The 27553-nt window shown below is 52.9% G+C and overlaps 1 protein-coding gene across 1 annotated transcript in view; it reads right to left on the bottom strand.

Annotated features, from left to right (window-relative positions):
- LOC133357242 (sodium channel protein type 4 subunit alpha-like) overlaps positions 1-24180 on the bottom strand; it is a 104573-nt gene extending 80393 nt beyond the window's left edge. The window contains exon 1 of the mRNA XM_061575077.1: positions 22949-24180. The gene's annotated coding sequence lies outside the window, so the exon portion shown is untranslated. The remainder of the gene's footprint in view (positions 1-22948) is intronic.
- Between the last annotated feature and the right edge of the window lie 3373 nt (positions 24181-27553).

Here is a 27553-nt window from a genome sequence, read left to right as displayed (position 1 = left end):
CGTTTAACAGCTGACTTAGCCCGACGTTTCGCTCCTAGTCACGGTCTGCGGGTCTCACATCGTCAGGCAAAATCGCTAGACTCGTGAAAACGTCCTCCGGTGCCCGGTGCCTTGAGCATCACCCGCGCCGTGGCGATGCAGTCCCATCGCCACCTTTGTCGCCGCCTGGGTTTTACTCTTTCTAAGACCTCCGGGACCTCTTGAATGCCACTCCGATGCGTTGTCCCTTTGCAGAGAACCACAGTTTAGAGTAATTTCTCTCACTGGCCACGCTTGCGTATTGCACGCGCGCGGGCGGGCGGTCGGACGACTCGCTCCCAGGTGCGTGGTCACTGCTGGTGACGCGGCGCGTACCTCCGATTAGCAAGCTTGGCTACGTACGGTGCGAAAGAAGTTCAGCATGCCTACATACAAATAACATGCAAGTCAGGTGAAGGTGAGCAGAGACGTTGCAGATGTCACCTGACAGGAAGAGGTGGTGCAGAACGCACGGTTGAGGCTGGCAATACAGGTGAGTCGTTTCAAATGACAAAGAGATCAGAGACCAGGCGGTAGTGATGATGAGATCAGGCAGGCTATACGGAGATCCCGTGCAGTTAACCCAGACCACACAGGTAACGCAACAAAGTTAGGCATCTCTTTTCCGTTTTAGTTTGTTGATCTTCCCACGGCACCTCCGATTAGCACGGTTGGACACTAACGGTGCGGAAGAAGTTCAACGTACACGCGCACACACATACGTGCGAGGAGCTTGCAAATTTTTTCTGGAATTTTGTTTGTGACATTTTATTTATTATTTAAAGCTTTCGTGACTGCAGAGGATTCATATTCTTGGTTCTTTCGGTAAAGTCACGTAGAAGGGAAATAATAAAATAATACAAATGTAAAACAACGAAAATTCTCACGACGTTTCGACTGCAACACAAGCAATCATCATCAGGTGTGAAATCCACAGCAATAAATGTTTTTAAAATGTTCACGTAGAAGGGAAATAATAAAATAATACCGATATAAAAAAGAAAAATTCTCACGACGTTTCGACTGCAACACAAGCAATCATCATCAGATGTGAAATCCACAGCAAGAAATGTTTTTAAAATTTTCACGGAGAAGGGAAATAATAAATTAATACCTATATAAAAAATTAAAATTCTCACGACGTTTCGACTGCAACACAAGCAATCATCATCAGGTGTGAAATCCACAGAAAGAAAATTTGAAAAAATCATCATCAGGTGTGAAATCCACAGCAAGAAATGTTTTTCAAGAACATTTTTTCAAATGTTCGTTTTTTCAAATTTTCTTGCTGTGGATTTCATACCTGCTGATGATTGCTTGTGTTGCAGTCGAAACGTCGTGAAAATTTTTATTGTTTCATATTTGTATTCTTTTTTTATTTCCCTTCTACGTGACTTTACCGAAAGAACCAAGAATATTCAGTGTCTCATCACTAAAGTGTCAGGCTCCCGTGAATCAATGCTGGTGAACTTCCCATTGTAGGTAAGGAACGATTTCAACTCGATTTGAAGTTTTTGTGACTGCAAGGATCTTTGGTTATTTCGGTAAAGTCACGTAGGTGAAAAAATAAAACAAAAATAATAATAAAATAAAAATACAAAAAATAAAATTTAAAATTGAAATAACTAAATTAAATCACTAATTTAGTTATTTCAATTTATTTTATTCTTATTTATTATTTTATTATTGTATTATTTTATTATTTCACCTACGTGACTTTACCGAAAGAACCAAGAATACATTTTTTTCTGTTTGTTGTTACGGGGGGGGGCGGGGGGGTAGCGAGAGGCGGGGGGAGGGTGGTGCTTTTGCGAGGGGGATGATGGCGGGGTGGTATTCCGTTAAGAAACCAGAGATTTTGAATTCGGATTTCGTCCGCGTAGCGGAAATCGCTTGATAACCTGCCGGGAGGGATTGGATTCCTCGCGGTCGAGTGCCCGGAATTCCCTTTCACTCCCGGACACCGTCGGCGAGCCGCTTCCGACCGCAGACGAATTTTGTTGAATGGATTTCAGAAGAGCGGTTCCCAACCTATGGCTTTCGCTCGCTCGCTCTTTCTCTCTCTCTCTCGTTCTCTGTTTGTTTACGATCAGAGGAAACAAGAAGATGCTTGGTGTCGTCGGCACTTTGCTTCGTTCATCATTTCGTTTTTTTTATGCTTTGCTTTATGTAACCCGCCCACCTCCCCCTTTTTAAATGAAAGATTTCACAAAAGATTTCACGCTCTGCTCTCATTACCCCTTCACTCTCTCTCTACACCCTCTCTCTCTACCCCCTCTCTACCCCCCCCATCTCTATACCCCCTCTCTCTCTCTACCCCCTCTCTACCCCCCCCCATCTCTCTACCCCCTCTCTCTCTACCCCCTCTCTCTCTACCCCCCCCTCTCTCTCTACCCCCCTCTCTCTCTCTCTACCCCCCTCTCTCTCTCTCTACCCCCCCCCCTCTCTCTCTACCCCCCTCTCTTTCTAACCCCCTCTCTCTCTACCCCCCCTCTCTCTCTACCCCCTCTCTACCCCCCCCCATCTCTCTACCCCCTCTCTCTCTACCCCCCTCTCTCTCTACCCCCTCTCTAACCCCCCCCCCCATCTCTCTACCCCCTCTCTCTCTCTACCCCCTCTCTACCCACCCCCCCCCATCTCTCTACCCCCTCTCTCTCTACCCCCTCTCTCTCTACCCCCCCCTCTCTCTCTACCCCCCTCTCTCTCTCTCTATCTCCCTCTCTCTCTACCCCCTCTCTCTCTACCCCCCCCTCTCTCTCTACCCCCCCTCTCTCTCTCTCTACCCCCCCTCTCTTTCTACCCCCTCTCTCTCTACCCCCCCTCTCTCTCTACCCCCTCTCTACCCCCCCCATCTCTCTACCCCCCTCTCTCTCTCTCTACCCCCCCCTCTCTCTCTACCCCCCTCTCTCTCTACCCCCCTCTCTCTCTACCCCCTCTCTCTCTACCCCCCCTCTCTCTCTACCCCCTCTCTCTCTACCCCTCTCTACCCCCCCCCCATCTCTCTACCCCCTCTCTCTCTACCCCCTCTCTCTCTACCCCCTCTCTCTCTACCCCCTCTCTCTCTACCCCCCCCCCCCCCCCTCTCTCTCTCCAGCCCTCCCTCGCTCTCTTCCTCGCTGTCACCGTGGCGTGCGCGATGACCACCGCCGCCACCACCACCGCCGCCACCACCACCACCACGTGACTTTCCTTTGTGTTGTGCGCGGTGCATTTAGCGCCACAGCGCCTGTGGATGTACAGCGTTTGTGTTATTTGTTTGCTGGTGACTTTGTGTATTTCGTATCGGAATCGTCTCGAGTGCTGTTAGCTGCTGGCGGCAATAGAAGTTGTTTAACAAGTCCAAAGTCTTTCTCGCTGTCGCTCTCGCTCTGTGCGCATTGAATGTGTCCGTGGTGATCGCAGACGAATCATCCTGCGCGTTGCTCATTTCACCTCGCCCACAGTTGAGCCACAGCTCACCACAACTCACCACACCCCACCACTCCTCACCATAGTCTACCTCACCACACCTCGTGACCACACCTCGTCATCACACCACGTGATCACCTCGTCATCACACCACGTGATCACCTCGTCATCACACCTCGTGACCACACCTCGTCACCACACCTCGTCATCACACCACGTGACCACACCACGTCACCACACCTCGTCATCACACCTCGTCATCACACCACGTGATCACACCACGTCACCACACCTCGTCATCACACCACGTGATCACACCTCGTCATCACACCACGTGACCACACTTCGTCACCACACCTCGTCATCACACCACGTCACCACACCTCGTCACCACACCACGTGACCACACCTCGTCATCACACCTCGTCATCACACCACGTGACCACACCTCGTCACCACACCTCGTCATCACACCACGTGACCACACCTCGTCATCACACCTCGCCATCACACCTCGTCATCACACCTCATCACCACACCTCGTCATCACACCACGTGACCACACCTCGTCATCACACCACGTGATCACACCTCGTCACCACACCTCGTCATCACACCACGTGATCACACCTCGTCATCACACCACGTGATCACACCTCGTCATCACACCTCGTCATCACACCACGTGACCACACCTCGTCATCACACCTCATCACACCTCATCACACCACGTGACCACACCTCGTCATCACACCACGTGATCACACCTCGTCATCACACCACGTGATCACACCTCGTCATCACACCTCGTCATCACACCTCATCACACCACGTGACCACACCTCGTCATCACACCTCGTCATCACACCTCGTCATCACACCACGTGACCACACCACGGGGCCATTCTTTTAAAAACCACAGCCCCTAAGCAGGAGGATGCGAGTCAGCGAGAGACGAGGGGGGAGAGAGAGGAGAGCTGTTAGGGCTGAAATCATCCTCAAATTAATAAATTGCTCATTGATAGAGATAGATTGGCGTTAGGTAGACGTTAGGAAAGAGAGTGTCAGGAGTAACTGTAGATATCGAGAGAGTGAATTACAATACAGTCCCCTGATAAAATAAAATAAAAACTAATAACGATCTATTTTTATTTTACCAGGTAAGGCCAACTGAGCTATACGGCTCTTTTTTCTGAAGCGATCCGGTCACAAATGATAGTTCAACGAAGTGACTTATCACGTGGAAATCTATAGCAGCCAAAACATTTATAGCAGCCAAACGTGGAGGGAAAAAACCGCAGGACCCGGAGAAAATCCACGCGACCATGGGGAAAGAGAGAGACACGCAAACTCTAAATATACAACAGGCGTCAGGGTCGGGATCGAAGCCACGACCTCCTGCATACCAGGCGAGGGAGTTAACATCTCCTAGCCACCGTGATGATGATGATGAGAGAGAGACAAGCAAACTCCAAATATACAGCAGGTGTCAGGGTAGGGATCGAAGCCACGACCTTCTGCATACCAGGCGAGAGAGTTAACATCTCCTAGCCACCGTGATGATGATGATGAGAGAGAGACAAGCAAACTCCAAATATACAGCAGGCGTCAGGGTCGGGATCGAACCCACGCACTCCTGCATACCAGGCGAGAGAGTTAACATCTCCTAGCCACCGTGATGATGATGATGAGAGAGAGACACACAAACTCCAAATATACAGCAGGCGTCAGGGTCGGGATCGAACCCACGACCTCCTGTATACCAGGCGAGGTAGGTAACATCTCCGAGCCACCGTGATGATGATGAGAGATGGAGACACGCAAACTCCAAATATACAACAAGCGTCAGGGTCGGGATCGAACCCACGACCTCCTGTATACCAGGCGAAGTAGGTAACATCTCCGAGCCACCGTGATGATGATGAGAGATAGAGACACGCAAACTCCAAATACACAACAGGCGTCAGGGTCGGGATCGAACCCACGACCTCCTGTATACCAGGCGAAGTAGTTAACATCTCCGAGCCACCGTGATGATGATGAGAGATAGATACACGCAAACTCCAAATATACAGCAGGCGTCAGGGTCGGGATCGAAGCCACGACCTCCTGCATACCAGGCAAGGTAGGTAACATCTCCGAGCCACCGTGATGATGATGAGAGAGAGACACGCAAACTCCAAATATACAGCAGGCGTCAGGGTCGGGATCGAAGCCACGACCTCCTGCATACCAGACGAGGTAGCTAACATCTCCGAGCCACCGTGGTGATGATGATGGAGAGAGACACGCAGACTCCAAATACACAATAGGCGTCAGGGTCGGGATCGAACCCACGACCTCCTGTATACCAGGCGAGGTAGTTAACATATCCTAGCCACCGTGGCACCCCTATGATTTGGTGATGCTTCTGGTACAAACTCAACGCGTTTGTCATTTACACTGAGTGGCCTCCTTCATAGCACTTGTTAGAGAGTGGCAGAGAGATTTGGGTAGGTAGATAAAAAAAACATTAAGAAATAGTGAGATATCAAGATATCTCGACTGACGAATACTTATAAAATAACCTGAAAAATGATCAATTATTAAACGTTAAATGTTGCATCACGTAATCATGATTGGTAATATTAATCGGCCTGATTTGGTAATTGCGCTAAAAGGGGTTATGTTTCACAAGCGGGCATAGCACGATTGGCTACGTACGGTGCGAAAGAAGTTGAACTGACGTACACATAAATACGTGTAGTCCCAATTGAGTAATTTCCCGAGTAACTTTTCAAACTTGTTCAATTTTACACCTTCGGATGACGTCAGGGGATCTTTAACATCCACTCTGATGCAGACGGCGCGTAGTAGTCGTCGTAGTATGTGTACGGTCCATACAACACCAGTGCAGTATTAACCAGGGCGGCCTGGTCGTTTCGAACAGCGAACCTCTGAAACAAGCGGCATATGCGCCATCGGTCACCGGGCAAAGTACAGGACGAGTTTTGGTTGGGAAACCCCCTTAAATGTACGTGCATGTTGTTGCCTGCAGGGTTCCAAAATACCAACGCTTTCAGTCGTGGAGTGACGCTCACTGCACGCAAGGTTATAATTCCTGTACGTATTGCAATTTCTCTTGAATCGTAAACAAAAGATAACGATGAGATGGCATGAAAATGCTTGGGTAGGTGGGTGACTGGCCAGTTTGGTAGCTTGGTTTATAATGGGTGGGTAACTCTGTGGTTGGGTTGGTGGCTGGAGTGGGTGAGAAGGGGACTGGGAGGAGAGATTCGATGGGTGAGTGACTTGGTGGCTGGGTGAGTGGATAGAGTGGCGAGTGGCTTGGTGACTGGCTGGGTGGATCTATAGGGAAGTAACCCGGTGACTTGGTCGGATGGGTGGTGTATTGGTGGTGCCGCTGAATGAGCTGGTGGATGAGTTGGTGGGTGGCTATTTTGTTAGCTCGCTAGCTGGGTGGCTGGCTGGGTTGGTGAGTGGCTGAATTAATGGGGGGGGGGTATCTGCTGAGTTTGGGTGATTAGTTTCTGCGTGCGTGGGTGGATGGATCGTAGGCAGCTAAATTGTCCGGGAGCTGGGGGGGGGGGAGTTGAAACCGGCCTCCGGATGCAAACGCGAGACGGCGTGCTTCCGAGTGATCCGCGGTCTTCGCGGAACGAGACCGGAACGAGAGAGTCCTTATCGCACGCTACACGGCAATCTTGGGACAGCTGCTCGCGGCGATTGCTGCTCGTCACGTGGTCGCAGCAGCAGCAAGCAGCGCCGCCGATGTAAGATCCGGGACCCAACACCGCGCTCCGCGTGGCCCACGCCGACACGGAGAGGCCTTCTCCCGTCTCAAGTGGCGACGCAAGCGACGCATAGTTTGGCAGCGAAGTAGAGGGGAGGTGGTTGTGGGGGAGGGGTGTCTTGGTTTGGGGGTACGCGGGGTGCTGGCGAGGGGTGGTGGTGGGGTGTGTGGTTGGCTGGGTGTGTGGGTAGGTGGTTGCGTTGGTGGCTGGGTGGCTGAGTAGGTTAGTGGGTGGGTGGATTGAGGAATAGCTGAGTAGGTAAGTTAGTGCGTGGGTGGCTGTGTTGGTGGCTGGCTGGTTGGTAGCTTGATTAATGCGCGGGTAACTGGGTGCTTGGGTTGGTGACTGAGATGTTAGTAGGACAGCTACTGGCTGCGTGGGTGACTAGATGAGTGGATTGTTGGGCGAGTGATTTTGTGGCTGGGTGAGTGGGTGAGTAAATTGGTAGCTGGCCGGGTGAGATAGATGGGTGGCTGGATGAATATCTGTGTGGTGGAGTAGGTGGCTGGGTCAATGGATAGATATCTGTGTGACTGGATGAGTGGACGGCTGGGTGCGTGGGTAGATGGGGCTGAGCAGCTGAGTGACTGGGTTAAGTTGCTGTGTGGGGAAGTTGAAAGAGACGGCGAGTGGTGGCAATTGTCCTCTCAAGAAACTATCAACACGCGCGAGATTGAATACCACCACCACGAACACCGCCGGAACACCGTCAGCCGACTGAAAAGCAAGCCATGGCCTCCAGGGTTGACTCTGTACGACATCAACCACAACCATCCTCATGGGAGAGCCTGACCCCCCCCCCCCCCCCCCACCATAGCAATGTGGAATTCCCACCGCTGGCACATGACCACCAAGAGAATTGAGCCCCCCCCCCCACCACCATCGCTCGATCGAGAGCAGGCGGAGCGTTTGACTTCGGATGAAATTTCCTTCTCCCCCCCCACCGCACCCCCCACCTCCACCCCCACCTCCACCCCCACCTCCACACCCCCCCCCACCCCCCCCCCCCCCGAAATCTCCTGGCAGTCGACGCGAGGAAATTCGGCCGCACCACCTCTCGCCAATTTGGCGGAGGCGTCGGAAAAACGATTCGGAGCTTTGGAGCCCGGGCACCGGCGAGAAATTACAAAACGACACGAGGAGAGTTTGCGAGGAATTGGGGGGGGGCGGGGGGGGAGGGGCGGGGCGGGGTGGGGGGGGCAGGTGACCCGACGGCTCTGTCACTTAACTGTTCTCTTCCGCGGCGTAGCGGAAGCTGTCGAAGAGTGCAGGCGGTACAGCTGCACCGGGAGGGGGCTGTGGGCACGGCATGGAGGGGCCAGGTTACGGCGAGAGAGAGAGAGCGAGCCGGTGGGAATTGGGCAGGGGAAGGGTTGGGTGGTGGGAGGAGAGGGCGCTGGGTGGAATTAATTCCTTGCTCCAGGAGACGCCGTGCCAAACGCACTACACCACTGAGCAGAAATGGGTATCAGGCGAAAGTTTGGACATGCGGGGAGCGGGAGTGTAGTCGCAGTTAGCGCGCTACGAACCCCGGCGATGCGGGTTCGATTCCCGCTCATGGCCGGCAACACCGGTGACAATTATCTGAACCGGTCCTGGGCCTCCCCTAGGTCGACTCAGCCTCAAAAGAGTACCTGGTGCGGTGTATAAACATCGCCTCTATCAACACAAAGGTGGCGTGGTGCTGGTCACCCAGCCCCTCGTGTGTCGTGCCGGCCTTCATAGGTGCTCGCTCACAGCACTTGCCCCAACAGTCTGCTAAGACTATACGGGGGATTACTCTTTAGTTCTTTCGGTAAAGTGATGTAGAAAGAAAATAAATTAAATAATAATCAAATACAACGTTTCGATTGCAACACAAGGAACCATCATCAGGTACAAATGAATGAGAAAACAAAAAAGTAAACTTGGAAATATAATGCAATACAACACAGAGAGTCGGTCAACACAATAGTCCTGGTTGATTACGTTCTTTGCTAAATTTGAGAGAGAGACCAGACACGGAGACACACAGACAGACACACAAGTAGAGAGAGACTCACACAGAGACACACAGAGAGAGATACACAACATAGACAGACACACAAGCAGAGAGAAAACACACAGAGACACACATAAAGAGACACACAACACAGACAGACACACAAGCAGAGACTCACACAGAGACACAGAGAGAGAGACACACAACACAGACAGACACACAAGCAGAGAGAGACATACACAGAGACACACAGAGACACAAGCAGAGAGAGACAACACAGAGACACACAGAGAGACACACACAACACAGACACATAGACAGACACACAAGCAGATATAGACTCACACAGAGACAAACAGAGAGAGACACACAGACAGACACACAGACAGACTCACAAGCAGAGAGAGACTCACACGGAGACAAACAGAGAGAGAGACACACAGACAGACACACAGACAGAACACACAAGCAGAGAGAGACAACACAGAGACACACAGAGAGAGACACACACACAGAGACACACAGACACACAATCAGAGAGAGAGAGACTCACACAGAGACTCACAGAGAGAGACACACACACGGGTGGTCTTTGTCTATGGTGGTGGTAGCTGCACAGATATAGAGATAATGGGAAACAGAGATTAGCGAGATGGAGGGGTGCACGTGTACACGTGTGCAGCCGTCTTGTCTGCCCACTGCTGGATGAATGCCTCCCCACGCTGTCTGAGTCGTGGGGGGATTTGTTTGGCCACAGTTTGATTATATCTGCTGCGCGCGGCTACCATCAGTGGCGAGAGATTTCTGAACCGGTCCTGGATCCTCACGCCCCCCGCCCACTTCACGAACCCGCGCGCCGTCCGGCGTGGTGAAGTATGGTCAAACAACTCCCACGGCCAACATAACACGGGATAGATCTTCGTCCAGCAGTGAAGTGGCAAAAATGGGGTTGTGATGAAAACGCACGTGCGTCTCTCGATCTCACTCTCTCGTCATCTTTCGATCTCTCTATGTATCTATGTTGAACTTCTATCGCACCGTACGGAGCCGACCGTGCTCGTCGGAGGTGTTGTTGTCCATCAAGCCCCTGTTGACGGCCACTGCCGCTGTTAACCATGAGCGGGAATCGAACTCGGTTGGCCTCTTTTCGGAGCGCAGTGCACTTAACCACACGACACGTTCCCTGTAACCGCTACACTACCACCACCACCACCGCCGCACACACGCACACTCACATCGCCATCGACGGGGAAATTACTGCTAATGTAAAGAAAGCCACGACCTTTACTCGTGAGGTGCAGTGGCACTCTAAATATACATTTATCTTGAGATGGTTAACGATTTAAAGCGGATGACAAGGAATAAGATAATTCCTCTGGAGGTTAGCGTCTGTCTCGAGGAGACAAAGGCGGCCGGGAGTGGTGTTGGCCACCCACCCTCTCGGTGTGCTGTGCCGGCCTTCATAGGTGCTACTCGCTAAGAACACTTGCCTCTACAGTCTGTTCTGGCTATACGGGGGGTTTTTGTCTTTGCCTGCTGCCAACAAAACACAAGGGACAGGGATCTTCCGGAAAGCCTGCGATGTTGTTCGGGCAAGTGCTGTTAGCTAGCACCTATGAAGGCCGGTCCACACACACACACACACAAGACAAAGATCCCCCGTGAAGCCTTAACAGATTGTTCGGGCAAGTGCTGTTCGCTAGCACCAATGAAGGCCGGAACATACACACACACAAGACAAAGATCCCCCGTGAAGCCTTAACAGACTGTTCGGGCAAGTGCTATTCGCGAGCACCTATGAAGGCCGGTCCACACACACACACACAAGACAAAGATCCCCCGTGAAGCCTTAACAGATTGTTCGGGCAAGTGATGTTCGCTAGCACCAATGAAGGCCGGACCACACACACACACAAGACAAAGATCCCCCGTGAAGCCTTAACAGACTGTCCGGACAAGTGCTGTTCGCTAGCACCGATGAATGACGGCACGAGGGAGGCGAGGGCAAAACCACGCCCAGCCACCTTTGTCTTCCAAGTGTTGATGTTCACACACACACACGGCTCCGGTTACTTATTTAAGGCTGAGTCGACCGATAGGAGGCCCAGGACTGGCTCCGATGTTTGTTTACTGACGTCGGCCATGAGCTGAAATCGAGAACTCGCGGTCATCAATTTCGCAGCGCGCTGCGCTAACCGCCGTGCCACCGCTCCCACGCGTAGCGAGTAGCGAGTAGCATGTAATAAACACGTATCATGGCACGTGTAGGTGAATAGTGCGCACACAACGAGATCGCGTACACACTCTGTGTGTGTTTGCACACAGAGACACGCATACACAAAAGACAAAGATCCCCCGGATAGCCTTTTACAGACTGTTGGCGCAAGTGCTGTTCGCGAAAAGCACCTATTAAGGTCGGCACGGTACGCGAGAGGGTGGGTGGCCAGCACCACGCCCGGCCGCCTTTGTCTCCCCAGTGGCGATGTTTACTACACACCGCACCAGGTACTCATTTGAGGCTGAGTCGCCATAGGGGAGGCCCAAGACCGGTTCAGAGAATCGTCACCACCAGTGTTTGCGGCCGTGAGCGGGAATCGAACTCGGGTCGCCGGGTTCGTAGCGCAGCGCGGTCACCGCTACACCACCGCTCCCCACACACACACAACGCACAGAGACACACACGGATGGTGTTTGTATTTGAGTGTCTACTTTAGAGATCGGGTCTCGATGCCACAACGGGCCCTCTCAACTGCCCACGTCAAAAGGTGGCCGTGAATTTGCGAGTTCGTGCGATGTTGCAACTGCGTGCGCACCGTCTCCCCCGGCTGCTGTCTTCCCACGCATTGTTATTGTCGGAGGTGGTGGTGGTGGTGAGCGAGGTTGTGGAGGATGTGGTGCTTGTGGCGATGTTGAAGAAAGTGATGAAGGTGGTGGTGGTGGAGTAGGAGGTGAGCGTGGTGTTATTCGTTGGAGGAGGTGGAGTTGGAGTTGGTGGTGGACGTGTTGATAGTGGAGGTGTTGGTGGAGCTGGTAGTGGTGGAGACGATGGTGGTGGAGAAGGTTGTGATAGAGTTGGGGATACAAAAGGAAGGTGGTGGTGGTGAAGGTGGTGGAGGTGCTGGTGGTATTGGCAGTGGTGGTAGTGGTGGTGGTGTTGGCAGTGGTAAAGGTGGTGGTCGAGGTAGTAGTAGTAGTTGCTGGTGGTGTTGTTGCAGGCTGTGCCTGACACAGGGTCGTGTTGCCACGATCCACCCGTTTCGCGCTTTCGCGTGCGACACGGGAGCCGCTCGCTGAACGAGTAGAGCGAGTAATGTGGTGCGTAATGACTCCAGAGGGCACACACACACACCAACACACACACAGACACACACACAGACACACATGCACGTGTGAACACACAGACACACACACACCAACACACAGACACACGCACGTGTGAACACAGACACACACACACATGCGTGAACACACAGACACACACACACACCGACACACACACGCACGTGTGAACACACAGACACACACACACACACACCAACGCACACACAGACACACACGCACGTGTGAACACACAGACACACACACACACCAACACACACACGCACGTGTGAACACACAGACACACACACACCAACACACGCACGCACGTGTGAACACACAGACACACACACGCACAAACAGATACACGCACGCGTGAACACACAGACACACACCAACACACGCACGCACGTGTGAACACACAGACACACACACGCACAAACAGATACACGCACGCGTGAACACACAGACACACACCAACATACACACGCACGTGTGAACACACAGACCCCGTAGAGACTCATGACTTACTCGCTCAGCTGGTTCGTAGCGCAAGTGCGCTAACCACTGCTCCACCGCTCCCCCCCCCGCCCCACAACACAACACAAGAGCACCCATGAAGACCGGCACGGCATACTAGAGGGGGGGTTGGTGGCTAGCGCCACGCCCGGCCGCCTTTGTCTCCCCGCGCCAGGCAAGTCACTTAAGGCTGCGTCGACCTAGGGGAGGCCCAGGTACGGGTTCGCGTAATCGTCGCTGGTGTTGACCGGTGACCCGGAGAGAGACACACTCATGAAGGCACAGAGGCGAAACGTTGAACCCCCCCCCCACGTAACCGCTGCACAGCTACACACGGGGGGGGGGTGTGGGGACCGTGGGTCTTCCGACCTCCATCCAATACGTCTGGCCGACGTGAGAGAGGAAACCAAACATAGCGTTGAGCGAGCAATTGCAGGGCTGCACCTTTGCCTTCGCAAGCACGCGCACGCAACGCACCGGCGAACGGATGCCGACAACAACAACAACATTAACGACGCAGCAGCAGCAGCAGCCTCCTCCTCCTCGCTCAGAGCAAACACGCACGGCGGCACGCGCGCGCTGGAGGGGCCACGTGACCACACCTGTCCCCCACACACCTGCCGAGCGCGCGCGCGCGTGCCGCCGTGTTCGGGATGGTGCGGGTGGGGGGGGGCGACGTGGGGAGGGGTGGGTGGTGGGGGGCGACGTGGGGGGTGAGGTGGGTGAGGATGGGGTAGAAGGCGTGAGGGTGGCGAGTGCCTGGTGAGGCGCGCTGGAGGGGCCACGTGACCACACCTGTCCCCCACACACCTGCCGAGCGCGCGCGCGCGTGCCGCCGTGTTCGGGATGGTGCGGGTGGGGGGGGGGCGACGTGGGGAGGGGTGGGTGGTGGGGGGCGACGTGGGGGGTGAGGTGGGTGAGGATGGGGTAGAAGGCGTGAGGGTGGCGAGTGCCTGGTGAGGCGCGCTGGAGGGGGCACGTGACCACACCTGTCCCCCACACACCTGCCGAGCGCGCGCGCGCCGCCGTGTTCGGGATGGTGCAAGTCGGGGGCGACGTGGGGGGTAGGGGTGGGGGGTGAGGTGGGTGAGGATGGTGTAGAAGGCGTGAGTGAGGGTGGCGAGTGCCTGGTGAGGTTGTGTAGAGAACGGCACTGGGGAGACAAAGTGGCCGGGCGTGCTGCTGCTGCTGCTGCCCACCTCAACGTGCGCTGCGCCATCCTTCATTGGGGCCAGGTCGCCTGGGTAGGCTATACGGGTGATCTTCTTGGTTCTTTCGGTAAAGTCACGTAGAAGGGAAATAATAAAATAATAAAAATAAAACATTATAAAATAATTCTCACGACGACAGCACGGCTGCTTGCGTTGTGGCCGAAACGTCGTGAGAATTATTTTATTATGTTTTACTTTTTATTATGTTATTATTTCCCTTCTACGTGACTTTACCGAAAGAACCAAGAAGATGAATCCCTGCAGTCACGAAAGCTTTAAATCGAAATTTATACGGGTGATCTTTGGCTTTGTGGTGGGATATTGATAAGATGTGAGGTGGTAGGAGTGGATGGAGCGAGGTGGTAGGTATGAGGAGGAAGATGTAAGGTGGTACTAGTAGCTGTGGGTAGCGTGAGCTTGTAGGTAAGGGTACACTAAGATGAGGTTTTAGGTGTGAGTAAGATTAAGTGAAAAGTGTGGTTAAGATGAGGCGGTAGGCGTGGCTAAGATGAGGCGGTAGGTGTGGTTAAGATGAAGCAGTAGGCGTGGCTAAGATGAGGCGGTAGGCGTGGCTAAGATGAGGCGGTAGGCGTGGCTAAGATGAGGCGGTAGGTGTGGTTAAGATGAAGCAGTAGGCGTGGCTAAGATGAGGCGGTAGGCGTGGCTAAGATGAGGCGGTAGGCGTGGCTAAGATGAGGCGGTAGGTGTGGTTAAGATGAAGCAGTAGGCGTGGCTAAGATGAGGCGGTAGGCGTGGCTAAGATGAGGCGGTAGGCGTGGCTAAGATGAGGCGGTAGGTGTGGTTAAGATGAAGCAGTAGGCGTGGCTAAGATGAGGCGGTAGGCGTGGCTAAGATGAGGCGGTAGGCGTGGCTAAGATGAGGCGGTAGGTGTGGTTAAGATGAAGCAGTAGGCGTGGCTAAGATGAGGCGGTAGGCGTGGCTAAGATGAGGCGGTAGGCGTGGCTAAGATGAGGCGGTAGGTGTGGTTAAGATGAAGCAGTAGGCGTGGCTAAGATGAGGCGGTAGGCGTGGCTAAGATGAGGCGGTAGGCGTGGCTAAGATGAGGCGGTAGGTGTGGTTAAGATGAAGCAGTAGGCGTGGCTAAGATGAGGCGGTAGGCGTGGCTAAGATGAGGCGGTAGGCGTGGCTAAGATGAGGCGGTAGGTGTGGTTAAGATGAAGCAGTAGGCGTGGCTAAGATGAGGCGGTAGGCGTGGCTAAGATGAGGCGGTAGGCGTGGCTAAGATGAGGCGGTAGGTGTGGTTAAGATGAAGCAGTAGGCGTGGCTAAGATGAGGCGGTAGGCGTGGCTAAGATGAGGCGGTAGGCGTGGCTAAGATGAGGCGGTAGGTGTGGTTAAGATGAAGCAGTAGGCGTGGCTAAGATGAGGCGGTAGGCGTGGCTAAGATGAGGCGGTAGGCGTGGCTAAGATGAGGCGGTAGGTGTGGTTAAGATGAAGCAGTAGGCGTGGCTAAGATGAGGCGGTAGGCGTGGCTAAGATGAGGCGGTAGGCGTGGCTAAGATGAGGCGGTAGGTGTGGTTAAGATGAAGCAGTAGGCGTGGCTAAGATGAGGCGGTAGGCGTGGCTAAGATGAGGCGGTAGGCGTGGCTAAGATGAGGCGGTAGGTGTGGTTAAGATGAAGCAGTAGGCGTGGCTAAGATGAGGCGGTAGGCGTGGCTAAGATGAGGCGGTAGGCGTGGCTAAGATGAAGCGGTAGGCGTGGCTAAGATGAGGCGGTAGGAGTGGCTAAGATGAAGCGGTAGGCGTGGCTAAGATGAGGCAGTAGGCGTGGCTAAGATGAGGTGGTAGGCGTGGCTAAGATGAGGCGGTAGGTGTGGCTAAGATGGGGTGGTAGGCGTGGCTAAGATGAAGCGGTAGGCGTGGCTAAGATGAGGTGGTAGGTGTGGCTAAGATGAGGCGGTAGGCGTGGCTAAGATGAGGTGGTAGGCGTGGCTAAGATGAGGCGGTAGGTGTGGCTAAGATGGGGTGGTAGGCGTGGCTAAGATGAAGCGGTAGGCGTGGCTAAGATGAGGTGGTAGGTGTGGCTAAGATGAGGCGGTAGGCGTGGCTAAGATGAGGTGGTAGGCGTGGCTAAGATGAGGCGGTAGGTGTGGCTCGGGTGTGCTTGGCGCAGGTCACGTGTTGTCGTCCATCACGGGATCCGCGTGCACGTGACAGCTAAAACACGAGTGATGGGGCCAATGATTCGACTCTTCATTCTTTCTCTTGCTGCATATTTAATGCTAAAAGCGGTTGACAAAACATACAACACGCATCCCTAATGCACGGCAACTCGCGTGACGCAGTGACCGATGTGGATTCTAGTGGAGTTCTCCAAGGGCTAGAGAGCTGAATGATGTGAATTGTAATGCTGATCTAGAAGGGCTAGAGAGCTGAGTGAGTTATGTGAATTGTGATGATGCTCTGGAAGGGATAGAGAGCTAAGTGATGTGAATTGTAATGATGTTCTAGAAGGGCTAGAGAGCTGAGTGAGTGATGTGAATTATAATGATGTTCTAGAAGGGCTACAGAGCTAAAGCGAGTGATGTGAATTGTAATGATGTTCTAGAAGGGCTAGAGAGCTGAGTGAGTGATGTGAATTGTAATGATGTTCTAGAAGGGCTACAGAGCTAAAGCGAGTGATGTGAATTGTAATGATGTTCTAGAAGGGCTAGAGAGCTGAGTGAGTGATGTGAATTGTAATGATGTTCTAGAAGGGCTAGAGAGCTGAGTGAGTTATGTGAATTGTAATGATGCTCTGGAAGGGATAGAGAGCTGAGTGAGTTAATTGAATTGTAATGATGCTCTGGAAGGGATAGAGAGCTGAGTGAGTGATGTGAATTGTAATGATGTTCTAGAAGGGCTAGAGAGCTGAGTGAGTGATGTGAATTGTAATGATGCTCTAGAAGGGCTAGAGAGCTGAGTGAGTTAATTGAATTGTAATGATGCTCTGGAAGGGATAGAGAGCTGAGTGAGTTATGTGAATTGTAATGATGTTCTAGAAGGGCCAGAGAGCTGAGTGAGTGATATGAATTTTAATAATGCTCTGGAAGGGATAGAGAGCTGAGCGAGTTATGTGAATTGTAATGATGTTCTAGAAGGGTGAGAGCTGAGCGAGTTATGTGAATTTTAATGATAATCTAGAAGGGCTAGAGAGCTGAGTGAGTGATGTGAATTTTAATGATGATCTCGAAGGGCTAGAGAGCTGAGTGATGTGAATTGTAATGATGTTCTAGAAGGGTGAGAGAGCTGATTGAGTGATGTGAATTTTAATGATGATCTAGAAGGGCTAGAGAGCTGAGTGAGTGATGTGAATTTTAATGATGATCTCGAAGGGCTAGAGAGCTGAGTGAGTGATGTGAATTGTAATGATGATCTAGAAGGGCTAGAGAGCTGAGTGATGTGAATTGTAATGATGTTCTAAAAGGGTGAGAGAGCTGAGTGAGTTATGTGAATTGTAATGATGATCTCGAAGGGCGAGAGAGCTGAGTGAGTTATATGAATTGTAATGATGTTCTCGAAGGGCGAGAGAGCTGAGTGAGTTACGTGAATTGTAATGATGTTCAAGAAGGGCTAGAGAGCTGAGTGAGTGATGTGAATTGTAATGATGTTCTAGAAGGGTGAGAGAGCTGAGTGAGTGATATCAATTCTAATGATGCTATAGAAGTCTTAGAAAGCTCATTCGGCACACATTTGGGACAAGCGTGCTCGAGTCTATGCTAATCATTATAAAAACGCACACAAATTATTACATTTATACCTGTATAAACCTTTATAACTTTGGCCCTAGTACCGAGGTTCATTTCTCTCATTCATAGAGCAGGGAGGGTTCAGCCATGCGTCCCAGATCGCTCCAACACTCACACGTCCACGACACCCCATCATCATCATCGCCGCCGAAAACCGAGTACTTCGCCCTGTCCAGTGTGACGCTGAAGCCGATAGAAAGCGCCCTTAACCGGTTACTCGTGTTGTTGATTGTTGTTGTTGTTGACCCTACCGTTTAATACGTAAATAAATTAATACAAATAACAAGACGGACTTCCACGCGCCACCACGGTGACAATTAAAATCAAGTGACGCGCTATTGTGATAATTATTATAATTATATCATAATTATTATATTATAAAATCATATTATTATTATCAGTATATTAGTATTATGTTAGTATTATCATTATATTATCATGATATTATATTATCATCATCATATTATTTTGTTCAAGAGACGTTTGCGCTCACCGCCAGCCTCTCCGCATTCCACGCCGATGTTTGCCAGGCGCCAGTTTAAGCGGCAAAGAACCCTGGACCGGTTCCACTTCTCTGGGTCTCATCAGCAGGGCTGTGGTCAGCTTAAGGCAAATGCTATGCGGGCTGACGAGGCAAAGCGCTCTCCATGAGCACCGCGCAAGGGACCCGCCCCTTACAGGACAACAACAACGTGCAAAGTGCTGCGACTCACGATGATGATGATGGTGCTGCTGATGATGATGATGACGGTTTAAGTTGCTGCTGCTGATACTGCTGATGATGATTCTGGACCAGATCTGCTGCTGATGCCGGTGTTGATGATAATTATGGAACAAGCTGCTGCTGCTGTTGATGATGATGATAATTACGGACCAAGCTGCTGCTGCTGATACTGCTGCTGATGATGATTCTGGACCAAATCTGCTGCTGATGATGATAATTACGGACCAAACTGCTGCTGCTGCTGATGATGATGATGATAGAGACGTTAATGAAGGAACGAGCAGCTGCTGCTCTGTCTGCTGCAGCTGCTATACTGACTGCTGATGCTGGTGGATTCGTCGTGATGTTCACGATTAAGTTGGTTGGGGGATAGATCGCGTACCTCCACCCGACGCAGCCAATTAGTAATGTCTGTCACGTGAACAACACGTGCCAATGTGTGGACTACTTCAGCACCACCAGTCTGTGTGTGTGTGGGGTAGGGCGGTAGTGTAGCGGTTAGCGCGCTGCGCTACGAACCCGGCGACCCGGGTTCGATTCCCGCTCACGGCCCCCAACACCGGTGACGATTATCTGAACCGGTTCCGGGCCTCCCACTAGGTCGACTCAGCCTCAAATGAGTACCCGGTACGATGCGTAAACATCGCCACTGGGGAGACAAAGGCGGCCGGGCGTGGTTGTTGGCCGACCTTTATATGTGCTCGCTAACGGCACTTGCCCCTACATTATGTTAAGGCTATACGGGGGATCTTTGTCTTTGTTAGAGAGAAAACCCATGCACAACATTTACAATTGAGTGCGACGTTTCGCTGATCCCAACCAGCATCATCAGGCGATCGCTGCTGCCGCTGACGCCGCTGCTATTGATGATGACGAGGACTCCGATGATGAAACCCATAAAGTCAGCTGCTCTTCCAAGATTTCACGCAAAATGACCGGACAGCGTCTCTGCCTGCACCTGAAACGGGTCCATTGTCCCGCGGACTTGGGCCGAGAGCGCTTCGGCGATTATTAGTCCAGCAATTACGCGCGGAAGTCAGCAATCATGGCCTGGTAATGTGGAGTGGCGACGGTGTAAATTGTAACTCTAATCCACTTTCATCGCCCCCCACCCCACCCACTCACCCCCCCCGGGTGTGCCGCTCTCGGCTTACACAATTGTTCTGTGTTGTTTACACAACTTTCACAGTCCGTCTGGGATAACCGTGGCGACCTGTGAGCTGGGAAACGGCTTCACGATGAGCCCCCCGATGAAGGCGAAGACTCGTTATAAACACAGTGAGTCCGTCTGAAGCTGGCTTCGGTTCAGTGCAGAGCCCGAAATGAACACGCGTACCAAAATGCGACTCTCCTTATATCGGCCTGTATAGCTGCCAATATTATCCACAATAGAGGTTTTTGGGTGAGATCTCGTGAATGTAAATGCGTCGTTAAACTGTAAATGTTGCTCTCCAACACACCGAAATGGCTGTACTAGTTACGAATTGGCTACGTTTTGTTTACGTGACAAAACTTATCAATTGGCTGTGTCGGGTGGTGGCGGGTTTAACGACACATTTATATTTACGCGATCTAACAAAAAACTATTGTGGATATCTGGTTATTGTAATAGTCATGAGGCCCACTACAAATAGACGATGCGTTTATAACACTCTGGGCTGTCCATTGACCCGCTGCTGCTGGTTACGGGTTACTGATGAGCCTCGCGTGAGTTGAAGATCCATGGAAAACGCTGAGCTCTCTCTAACCACGTGCAGCTGGCCTTGGTTAACCGATGATCCCCAGTGATTACGAGGACACGTTACACCACTCTCTGCTGCCCTTGACAGCCTGGTGGCCAAGCATGGATGAATGATGAGTCTTAATTAAGTCGAAGACCCGTGTAATACGCTGGACTCCCTTTAACGAATTGCGGCTGGGCATGGCACCCCGATGAGCCCCAACGAGGCTGAAGATGTACGCGGGAACCGCGTGGACTTTTTTTCTTGACTTTTTTTCTTGACTTTTTTTCGTGACTTTTTTCCGTGACTTTTTTTTGTGACTTTTTTTTGTTTGCATTGATAAGCCGGGCCACAACTCACCGATGATCCCGTGTGAAAAAAACGAAACCCGGCAAATAACACTCGTCCTGAAACGCGCTGTAAACACAACAGGACTGCCCATCCCGCGACTGCACGGCGCTTTCCCTTGAACTTCGATTCGGACCAAAACAAAAGAAACGGCGATTAAAGAAAATAAGTCACGTCCGTGCGCGTCATTGCCGCGAACTCAATGACGTCACTGCACCTACTGCAATGGCGCGCGCGGTCGCACCAATGGTGAATGATTCGCCATTTTTTATTTTACCCGTCATCCTTTGCGGCGCGATGAACGGTTTACATCGCCCCAGTGGCAGCGTGCCCCATGTGTGGCACAAAGTGACTCGGCATCTGAACTAAACTACCAGGGTAAGGTCCCACTGACCTATGTAGCTCTTTTTGCAGAAGCGACCTGCCCACCGCAAATGACAGCTCAACGAAGTGGCTTGTCATCGCGTGGAAATTTATAGCGGCCGAACACTCCAGACGCGTGACGCCGATTCTAAACGTGGAGGGCAAAACCGGAGGACCCGGAGAGAGACACACAAACTCCAAATATACAGCAGGCATCAGGGTCGCGATCGAACCCACGACCTCCTGTATACCAGGCGAGGTAGTTAACATCTCCTAGCCACCGTCACGCACCATGCCTGCAAGACGGCACGAGTCTTGCACTAAGGGAGGGTAATCGTTAATTCAGCGTGTGTGTAACCGCTGAGTCATGGTCTATAATATTTATTTGGGTAGCAATTATTGCTGCTGCGTGTAACCCAAATTGAGTTAATTTTGCGGCCACAAATCCCAAAACTATCGACCATGCATTGTAAACACAACACCGCTGCCACCGCAGGATGACACAGAGATCCACTCTGCTCATGAACAGACAATTGAGTGGATAACAACATCTAAGGTCGCATATTTCATCTGCTGTTATTAATCCGTACAAAAGAAGAAGAATACGAATTAGACGACTGTGCATCAGAGCGAGCGTGGTATGTTTCGGAAATACCACGCCACCGCAGTGATAGCCAGGGCGGCCCGCGGGGTTCCAACCGCGACAAACCCGCGAACGATGCATCGAGTCATCGATTAATAATCGATTCGCCGAGGTCGCGATGCTAAACGTAGAATCGCGCGTGTCAATGCGAGGGGTCGGGGGATGCGTTTGCGATTGAATCACGTGTCGTGTAACGAGCTCACGTGACCCGCCACAAGCCACCAGAGGCCGCTAAATTCACCACTCAAGAAAAAACCCGAGATTGCTACTCCTTAATTAGCGACAATTAATCAAATCGCCGTCGAGAAGTTGAATAGTTTCACGTATATTGGTAGACCGTGTTTAGGGTGGTGGTGGTAGTGATGATGATGATACTGCTGCTGGGATGACACTGGTGTGCAAGCACAATTAACAACAACAGCACGTACTCGTCAATAACTTTGAGCTCGTGTGGCCTTCAAACGAAAAATATATCATTGGCGACGTTTCGGGCAACGGCCCTTCGTCATAGCGGACGGATAATCATAATACTACGTTATAGACTGGCTTCCTTTGAGAGTGCACGTTAAGTAAACTAGCATATCAAGACAAAGTTCCCCCATATAAGCTTCGACGGACTGCTATGGCAAGTGTTGTTAGCGAGCGCCTATCAAAGCCGGCACGGCACACGGAGGAGGATGGGCGGCCAGCACCACGCCCGGCCGCCTTTGCCTCCCGAGTGGAGATGTTTACACCACCACACACCGGCTGTACTCATTTGAGGCTGAGCGGGGGGTAGGTTCCAGGAGGAACCCGTTCAGACATTCGCCGCCTCTGCTATTGGCCGGGATGAGCGGGAATCGAACTCCGGTCGCCGGGAGTTGAGGGGTCGTAGCGCATCGCGGCAGCCACGACAACCTACCCTCTCCTCTAACGACACGACCACGACACGATGCCCATGAGCGTTACGCGAGCGCGCGCGCGCGTAACGTGAACGCGCGCACGCACGCGCGCGCTCTTTCGCGACGGTCAAGTTCAGGCACGGCGTCGTTTGTTCTTGTTGTCAATTCTCGTTCTGATCGTCGCTGATCTGGCGACGTCGCGACATCGCCCCCGGTCCTCACCACCCTAACCCGGCCCGAGCGAGGCAGAGGGAGATTGTAAAACTCTTACCTGCGGCCGGGGGGGGGGGAAGAGTTGAACGCGTGATTTTCTTCAAGGCAGTCGTTGGATGGGTGGGTGGAGGTTGGTGAGTTTCTTGGTGAGTTTCTTGGTGGTGATGCGGATCTTTATCGGCTTCGCAGAGGAGCAAAAAAAAAGGTCGCTTCTTCACAGCGCGAGTTGAAGTGGGTGCGAGCCGCCGGCGTGAGTTCTTCACAAGAAGTGTGAGTTGTTCACCACACGAGGCGTGAGTTCTTCACGACGCCAGCGATGGGGTGGCGACGAACAGGAGCGGTGGTGCGTCGCTTCGTCACGATCACCAATGAGGCATTCTTCTTCTCCCTCTCTCGGTCGTGTGTGTGGTTTTTTTTTGACAGCCCGAAGAAGAAGAAGAAACAACTCGAGGTAGAGTGGGGAGTCAAAACGTCGTGAAAAGCACGGCACTTACAACGACCGATGGCGAGGTTCTTCGCGGCGCGGTTTAACGACGAGTGGTTTCTTCACGACGCTAATTTATAAATAAAAAAAGTAGTTCTCAAATTTTTTAAATACAAATTTTAACAAAAACACCCAACCTCCCTTGGTGCGCTGCACGCGAGGTCTACGGGGGAAGCGTGAAAACGCCGCGCGGATTCGTCCAAACTTCGGTCGACGAGAGGGCGACTCGGCCGCGTCTCCTCTGACGAACTCTTTCGGGTGAGTCGGCTCACGGAACGAATCTCCCCTCTCTCTCCACCGCCGCCACCGTCTCCTCTCTGAACAAGAAAGGCGGATGCCTCCTCGGTGACTCCTGGCTACCTCTTCAGGTCGCCGCCTCCTTCAAACGCCCATTAACGTCACCTCACCGCCCCATCTCGTCTCGGCTCTTCTTCTCGCGAAATGAAGATTGCTCACTCACTGGCGGTGATGGCTGTTGCTTGATCGGTGGTCGTCGTGGTGCTCGCGATGGCCGTAGCGGCAGCGGCGATGGTAATGAAGGTGATGGTTGTGGTGGTGGTGATGAAGGTGATGGTGATGGGGACGGAAGGCTGAGAGCAAATGAGCGGAGAGTGGCTATAGAATTTCGCTTAGACGAGGAGGAGGAGGATGGTGATGACGGTGATGCGACTGCTCCGAGGTTGTCTTGAAGACTGAGTCGGGTCTGCCCGCGGGTGTCGTCTTCCCCGCGCTCCTATGTTTATCCGGACCAGAAGTTAAGGCGACTGCCTCTACCTCCTCCTCCTGCCTCATTATAAATAAACCCGGCGAGCCATGCGATAACGTGCGCGTGTGTGTGCGTGTGTCAGTGCGCATGTGGGTGGGTGTCTCAGTGTGTGTGTGTCAGTGCGCGTAGGGGAGGGGGGGTCTCGTGTGTGGGGTGGGGTCTGGGGTATGTGGGTGTCTCAGTGTGTGGCTGTCTCAGTGTGTGTGGGTGAGTCTCAGTGTGTGTGGGTGGGTGACTGAGTGTGTGTGGGTGTGTGTGAGTGTCACAGTGTGTGGGTGTGTGTGCGTGTGTCTGTGTGCATGTGGGTGGGTGTCTCAGTGTGTGGGTGTCAGTGCGGGTAGAGGGGGGGGGGTCTTGTGTGTGGGGTGAGGTCTGGGGTATGTGGGTGTCTCAGTGTGTGTGTGGGTGAGTCTGGGTGTGTGAGTGAGTGTCACAGTATGTGTGTGTGCGTGTGTCAGTGCGCATGTGGGTGGGTGTCTCAGTGTGTGTGTGTCAGTGCGCGTAGGGGAGGGGGGGGGGGCTCGTGTGTGGGGTGGGGTCTGAGGTATGTGGGTGTCTCAGTGTGTGTGTGGGTGAGTCTGGGTGTGTGGGTGAGTGTCACAGTGTGTGGGTGTGTGGGTGAGTGTCACAGTGTGTGGGTGTGTGGGGGAGTGTCACAGTGTGTGGGTGTGTGTGCGTGTGTCAGTGCGCATGTGGGTGGGTGTCTCAGTGTGCGTGTGTGTCAGTGCGCGTAGGGGAGGGGGGGTCTCGTGTGTGGGGTGGGGTCTGGGGTATGTGGGTGTCTCAGTGTGTGTGGGTGAGTCTGAGTGTGTGTGGGTGTGTGGGTGAGTGTCACAGTGTGTGGGTGTGTGGGTGAGTGTCACAGTGTGTGGGTGTGTGGGTGAGTGTCACAGTGTGTGGGTGTGTGTGCGTGTGTCAGTGCGCATGTGGGTGGGTGTCTCAGTGTGTGGGTGTCAGTGCGCGTAGAGGGGGGGTCTCGTGTCTGGGGTGGGGTCTGGGGTATGTGGGTGTCTCAGTGTGTGAGTGTCTCAGTGTGTGTGGGTGAGTCTGGGTGTGTGGGTGAGTGTCACAGTGTGTGGGTGTGTGTGCGTGTGTCAGTGCGCATGTGGGTGGGTGTTTCAGTGTGTGTGGGTGTGTGGGTGAGTGTCACAGTGTGTGTGTGTCAGTGCGCGTAGAGGGGGGGGGGGTCTCGTGTGTGGGGTGGGGTCTGGGGTATGTGGGTGTCTCAGTGTGTGGGTGAGTCTCAGTGTGGGTGTGGGTGGGTCTGGGTGTGTGGGTGAGTGTCACAGTGTGTGGGTGTGTGTGCGTGTGTCAGTGCGCATGTGGGTGGGTGTCTCAGTGTGTGTGTGTCAGTGCGCGTAGGGGAGGGGGGTCTCGTGTGTGGGGTGGGGTCTGGGGTATGTGGGTGTCTCAGTGTGTGGGTGAGTCTGAGTGTGTGTGGGTGTGTGGGTGAGTGTCACAGTGTGTGGGTGTCAGTGCGCGTAGAGGGGGGGGTCTTGATGTCTGGGGTGGGGTCTGGGGTATGTGGGTGTCTCAGTGTGTGGGTGAGTCTCAGTGTGTGTGGGTGGGTGACTGAGTGTGTGTGGGTGTGTGTGAGTGTCACAGTGTATGGGTGTGTGTGCGTGTGTCAGTGCGCATGTGGGTGGGTGTCTCAGTGTGTGTGTGTGTCAGTGCACGTAGGGGGGGGGGGGTCTCGTGTCTGGGGTGAGGTCTGGGGTATGTGGGTGTCTCAATGTGTGGGTGAGTCTCAGTGTATGTGGGTGGGTGACTGAGTGTGTGTGGATGTGTGTGGGTGTCACAGTGTGTGGGTGTGTGGGTGGGTGTCACAGTGTGTGGGTGTGTGGTGAGTGTGTCAGTGTGTGGGTGTGTGGTGGGTGTCTCAGTGTGTGGGTATGTGGTGAGTGTGTCAGTGTGTGGGTGTGTGGTGGGTGTCACAGTGTGTGGGTGTGTGGGTGGGTGTCTCAGTGTGTGGGTGTGTGGGTGTCTCAGTGTGTGGGTGTGTGTCTCAGTGTGTGAGTGTGTGGGTGAGTGTCACAGTGTGTGGGTGTGTGGTGAGTGTCACAGTGTGTGAGTGTGTGGGTGAGTGTCACAGTGTGTGGGTGTGTGGTGAGTGTCACAGTGTGTGGGTGTGTGGTGGGTGTCACAGTGTGTGGGTGTGTGGTGAGTGTCACAGTGTGTGGGTGTGTGGTGGGTGTCACAGTGTGTGGGTGTGTGGTGAGTGTCTCAGTGTGTGGGTGTGTGGGTGGGTGTCACAGTGTGGGGGTGTGTGGTGAGTGTCTCAGTGTGTGGGTGTGTGGTGGGTGTCACAGTGTGTGGGTGTGTGGTGAGTGTCTCAGTGTGTGGGTGTGTGGGTGGGTGTCACAGTGTGGGGGTGTGTGGTGAGTGTCTCAGTGTGTGGGTGTGTGGTGGGTGTCACAGTGTGTGGGTGTGTGGTGAGTGTCACAGTGTGTGGGTGTGTGGTGGGTGTCTCAGTGTGTGGGTGTGTGTCTCAGTGTGTGAGTGTGTGGGTGAGTGTCACAGTGTATAGGTATGTGGTGAGTGTGTCAGTGTGTGGGTGTGTGGGTGAGTGTCACAGTGTGTGGGTGTGTGGTGGGTGTCACAGTGTGTGGGTGTGTGGTGGGTGTCTCAGTGTGTGGGTGAGTGTCTCAGTGTGTCTGTGTGTGTCTCGGTGTGTGGGGTGTGGATACTCGAGTTAACATCGGAGGCGAATATCTGAACCGATCCTGGGCCTCCCCTAGGTCGACTCAGCCTTACATGGTTGCCTAGCGCAGTGTGTAAACATCGACATTGGCGAGACAAAGGCGGCCGGGCGTCGTCCTGGCCACCCCACCTCTCCTTATGTCCTGCCGGCCTTCATTGGTGCTTGCTGACAGCACTTGCCCCAAACGCCTCTTAGAGGCTACACAGTGGATCTTTGTCTTTGCATCAGTGTCTGTACATGCGTGTCTCTGTGTCTTTGTGCGTGTCTGCAGGTGTTGAGTGGAGGGGTGGCGAAGTGGTTAGCGCACTCTTCGATTCTCCGTCATGGCTAACATCAGTGGCGAACATCTAAGTCGGTCCTGGGCCTCCCCTAGGTCGTCTCAGCCTCAAATGAGTATCTGGCGCGATGTGTAAACATCGCCACTAGGGAGACAAAGGCGGGCGGTGCTGGCCACCCACCCCCTCGTGTGCCGTGCCGGCATTCATAGGTGCTGCTCGCTAACAGCACTTGCCCCGACAGTCTGTTGAAGCTATACAGGGGACCTTTGTCTTGCTACTGTATTTAAATCAACGCGCGCTCTCTAAGTAAGCCATTCTATGAGGTATTATCCGTCTCATATGATGAAGGTCCATCGCCCGAAACGTCGCTTAATTATATACTAACCTTTTGCCCGTCCAATGACGGGTGTATTGCAGTGAATCTGAAACTTGCA

The sequence above is a fragment of the Lethenteron reissneri genome, chromosome 7 (genome assembly GCF_015708825.2).
Source record: "Lethenteron reissneri isolate LAM-NWPU_2019-01 chromosome 7, ASM1570882v1, whole genome shotgun sequence".
In the NCBI taxonomy this organism is placed as follows: Eukaryota; Metazoa; Chordata; class Hyperoartia; order Petromyzontiformes; family Petromyzontidae; genus Lethenteron; species Lethenteron reissneri.
The sequence above is the reverse complement of the archived record's forward strand: the minus strand, read 5'-3'. Positions and strand labels throughout refer to the sequence as shown.